Consider the following 4,867-nt stretch of genomic DNA (forward strand, 5'->3'; position numbering starts at 1 on the left):
ATAGAAGATTATTACGTAAATAAATAGAATAAAAAACGCAGCTAACTTGAAAATAAAGGAAACAATAGAGTGAAAATGAAAAGAAAAGCAGACATAAAGAGATCTGGGTGTCAAAAAAAAAAAACTTTGGCTAACGGATGCAAACATGCAGAAAACAGGCGGACGATGAAAACACAAAACAAATCCAACAGAAAAACGCTGCAAATGATTAAAACAAGTGCAAATGAAAAATGCTCCAACCACTAAAAACATGCTGCTGATGGGAAAACCAACTTGAAATATGAAAAGCTGCAAACTAGCGACACAAAACGGAAGTCCTCCAGACCACTAGGGGGAGTCTGGAGTAGGTAATATTCTCTATGAAAACAGCCTAATGTTCAGTAAATGTGACTTACATTTCACCTTCTCTTGTTTGGATTTAATTTCTTTTTCAGATAATATTTGTTACTGTAAATCTATTGAGGATAGAAACGGATGTTTAGTGATGAACATAAGGATGTAGAAAAGGCGAAGAGCTGCAGTCACACTAATGGATAAATATATTTAGGACTATTTTGAATTTCGTTGATTACAGTTGGAGTGTTGATTAAATTATTGTTATTGTGTGTCTGTGTGTTTCAGTTGGAATAATCCAAACTAATAACACTGTAAAACACTAAATGTTTGAAACAGATGAATATAACCAACCTTCTTTTCTTATGTTCCTCCATCTTGCTTCGGGATAAAATGGCGTCCCATTTTTACCAAGACTCTGGTCCCAGGCCAATGTTTTCACACCACTGATTTGTTGGTCGACTCCCCCTGGTGGCTTGGAGGACTGCCGTTTTGAGGCGTAAGTTTAAATTGTTTTGTACTTACTCAAAGTACAAAATGATTTATTGCATTTTTCCTCCTTTCTCCTATTTCCTGTTGTAACATTTCGTTTAAATTTGTTTTATTGTTTTTATGTTCTGTTTTCTGCTGTTGTAGCATTTTTTGCTAGCAGTGTTTTTTCTGTTTTGTTTTTGTATTCGCATCATTCATGCGTTTGCTGCATGTTTACACCCAGACATCTTTGTCTGTCTATCTTTAACTTTTATAGCAATACTTCCTTTATTTTACATTTATTGCTATATTTATTTATGAGTTATCTGTTATTTTATTAGTTTTTACGTTAGCCAACAGTCAGATGGAAGCAGAAGACTTTTTGCTTTACAGTAGCTCCATTTATTGGACTTTCATTTTCATTCCAGTTCATTTTAAATATGATTTGGAGTAAATAAAACGATTACCAGCAGGTTTTATCTGACTTTAAGCTTCCTGCCTGGGAGTGTGTGGAAAGCTGCTGTCTAGGATCTCTGCTGCTCTTCAACACTTTTCCAGTTTTGTAATTTCGGAAGAAAATTAGCTCCATGATGAGTTTGACCCCCCGCCGCTGATATCTCGACCTGCTCCTGTGAAGGTTTGGGGAGTGGCAGCGAAAATCTGAAAATGGACAAAACCGTCTGAGAGCAAATCCGTTCTCACCGCGCCGCGAGGAAAACAGGAAGCAGACGGAGAGAGAAATAAACCTGCTGGTGTTCATCCACAGACGACTGGAACGGCTTAAGCCAAAACATAATGGAGTGTTGGAATGGCCTAGTCAAATCCAGACCTAAAAAAAAAAAAAAAACAAGAAATTGAGGCAAGAGTTGAAAGTTTCAGTCTGTAGATGTTCAAGGCTGCAGGTGAAATCAGTTCCGACTCAAGGAGGCTGAATAAAAATGCACGCCACACTTTTCAGATTCCCGTTTGTGAAAATGGCTGAAATGAAACATTTTCATCCCAGTTTCACATCATGCATTACGTGCTGAAGGCCTGCAGCACAGCGGCTTTCACTGAGGTTAAAGGTGAAGCGTTCTGCAGGCCGGTTCACGTCTGAGAGGGAAAAACTCAAGAGATCAAAAGTTTCTCAAAAATCTGGTGAGAAGTTGAGCTCGAAATTACAGAAAAGCTCAATTTTTGCCATGTTGTTGTTCAAACTGTTATCCCGTCTAATTAGACTTTAAATCAAAAGTGGATTTTTCTCATTTTCCAGTTAGAAATTTGTTGCCGCTGTAATAAAATCTGGATTTAACTTAAAGGCTTTTCTCCATTGTTATGCAAATAAAGGTTTAATGAGATGAACGCACCTGGTCTGAGGTGTGTGGACAACGAGCTGCTGCACATGAACATGTACTTTAATAAGGGAGTCGACATGTTGCAGAGTTTATTATGATACATTTCAGAAAATAATTATATTTACAGAGTAAAGAAGCAAAAAAGTCTGAATATTTTATTTTTGAGAGAGAACATGTCAGACCCTGTAAAAACAGAAAATGATGATCTGTTGAAACGTCAGGATGTTCAGAGGAGCCAATCATATTTGTGTTGAATTCCTCCATAAACTGCTTCCGGGTCCGGTTTCAGGTCCTGCAGCGGGTCTGAACCACGTTTCGCTCAGAGCGGCGGCCCGCAGCACCATGAGCCGTTACCTTACGGTGCAGGAAGATCTGCTCAGTAAATCCACCCTTTACCGGGAATGTCTGCAGACATTATCGAGCTTTTCCCTGCCGCGGACCCGGACCCGGGCCGCCTCGGGTCTCTGTCAGCAGAACCAGAACCGGCTCAATGGTTCGGTTGTAGCTGAGCTGCAGAAACGCATAAAACACCAGAGGAGGCTGGAAGTCATCCTGAGGTCCATCCAGTGATGGAGGAGAGGCAGGATAAAACCAGAAATGTTTCATAAAATCTATAAAAGTCATGATACTGAGTGGCACCAGAACCTCATGCTGGTTCTGCTGGGTTCTGATGGAGCAGATTATGGATCTGTTCATGACCCGCAGACAGCCATCACATTCTCTGTGGTTTTGTTATTTTCTGCTTATTCTGTAATGTTTGTAACAGTTTTAAACTATGGAGTAAAGGGGAGGTACGGAAGGACATTAGGACCACAAAAATAAAAAAAATAGAATTCCAACTTTTATTGTAGGATTCTGAGATTAAAGTCAGAGTTTTGGAAATAAGCCAGAAATCGGAGATTAAATTCAGATTTTTTGTTTATACGGAAAGCCATGTGTGCCACAAATTGCCACTTTTATGAAGCGCCTGGTTAGAAAGTCATGCAAAAAAAATGGCGCTTTGTGGCTTAAAATACAAAAAAAATCCTGTAAAAACGCAGCTTTTCATCCCAAGGCAGGAATACCTTCTGAACCATGAAAATTACGGCGTTTTTTCTTTAAACATCGTCGCACATAAAAAGCAATTTTCAGTCGCCAGAATAAATGCTGAAATTTCGTCCGTCATAAAAAGCAGCATTTTGATGTGTTTTTGGCGATTTTGGTGTTTTTTGCGTTAATTTCTTGCCCAAAGTCGGTCCTGGAGGGCCGGCATCCTGCATGCTTTATTCTCTCCCTGGTGGCAGTAAAAACCTTCTCAGCAGGTCAAAGTTCTGCCTAATGAGCCTCATTTGATCCGGGTGCATTAAACCAGGGAGAGAACTAGAACATGCCGGCCCTCCAGGACCCACTTTGGGCACCACTGTTCTAAACAGTGCCGATTTGTGGCACACCTAGCTTTCCATATATTCTGAACTGTTTATCCCTGCACCAACCTGCACAGCAATATCATTTTTACACACAATCATCGCTGTAAGCAATATTTTTGCACCAAACTTTTAATCATCTCTTACAGATTTTGTGCGAATCGGACTTTTCCCCGGTCATAAATCTTTGCTCCAACATGGCGTATCTTGTCCTGCGGCTCGGTTCTGCAGAGTTTCTTTGGCTGTGTGGGTTTGCTGTGAAGTTCAGGTGAAGTTCAGGTAGACAGCTGAGGACAGGGCGAACCTTGAGGGGCCGACAGAAGCAGCTGGGGGGAAAATGACTCGGCAGCAAAGTTGCTCCCGGCTCTCCACAAAATCTGACTGCATAATCAGGGAACAGCATGTTGGGACAAAGTCAGCCCCGGTCCAAGTTCCTCCGGGTCAGCGAGGGAGTTCTGGAAAGTTTCCTAACAGACGGACGCGGAGCGTGACTCGGTGGTTACCGTGGTAACCCTGCCAGCTGCTGAGACGGGCTTTAAAAGGAACGGAAGAACGAAATCTGCTTCGGAGGGAAAGTTTCTCTAAGACGTTTGATCAGTTTTTAACAACACAGAGGGCAAAATAAAGGGCCACAAAGAAAATGCTTTTCATATTTTTAAAGTAAAATAGAATAAAAAAAAAAAATGTTATTTCTTCTGAAGAATGAACTGATTTCTCAAAACTGGGCATTTTGCTAAAATGCCAAAACGTTTTCTTCAGTTAAATGAAGGAAAAAAAAAAAAAAACTGCGATAATTATCTCTGTACAGAGTAAGGAGACTTTGGGTTGACCTTTGACCCTGTTTAATCCTCGAACATCGTGTCAAATCTCCGCGTTAATCCAACTCCAGTCCGTTTGTTTGGAAAGTCCGGTTCGTTTGGGGGAACACAAAATCCAACTCTGATCCAACTCCGCCCAAAAGCAAAATGTCTCCGTTTCTTCTTCTTTTTTTTTACACAAGTTCAGTTTTTTCAAAAGTTCATACATCTGCAGTTTTATGTCGCTGAGCTAAGGGCTTGACTTTGGTTGCTAGGTAACGGGTTGAGCTAAGCTGGGGTTGCTAGGCAACGGGTTGAGCTAAGCTGGGGTTGCTAGGCAACTGGTTGAGCTAAGCTGGGGTTGCTAGGCAACTGGTTGAGCTAAGCTGGGGTTGCTAGGCAACTGGTTGAGCTAAGCTGGGGTTGCTAGGTAACGGGTTGAGCTAAGCTGGGGGTTGCTAGGCAACGGGTTGAGCTAAGCTGGGGTTGCTAGGCAACGGGTTGAGCTAAGCTGGGGTTGCTAGGCAAC

At 41.4% G+C, this 4,867-nt stretch overlaps 1 long non-coding RNA gene across 1 annotated transcript in view; it reads left to right on the plus strand.

Annotated features, from left to right (window-relative positions):
• Window positions 1–234: 234 nt before the first annotated feature.
• The window catches only part of LOC103462991 (uncharacterized), a 67,710-nt gene continuing 63,077 nt past the window's right edge, over window positions 235–4,867 (plus strand). Inside the window, exon 1 of the long non-coding RNA XR_533432.2 lies at window positions 235–832. This is a non-coding gene — a long non-coding RNA (uncharacterized LOC103462991). The remainder of the gene's footprint in view (window positions 833–4,867) is intronic.

This window comes from Poecilia reticulata, linkage group LG3, assembly GCF_000633615.1.
Source record: "Poecilia reticulata strain Guanapo linkage group LG3, Guppy_female_1.0+MT, whole genome shotgun sequence".
NCBI classification, from domain to species: Eukaryota; Metazoa; Chordata; class Actinopteri; order Cyprinodontiformes; family Poeciliidae; genus Poecilia; species Poecilia reticulata.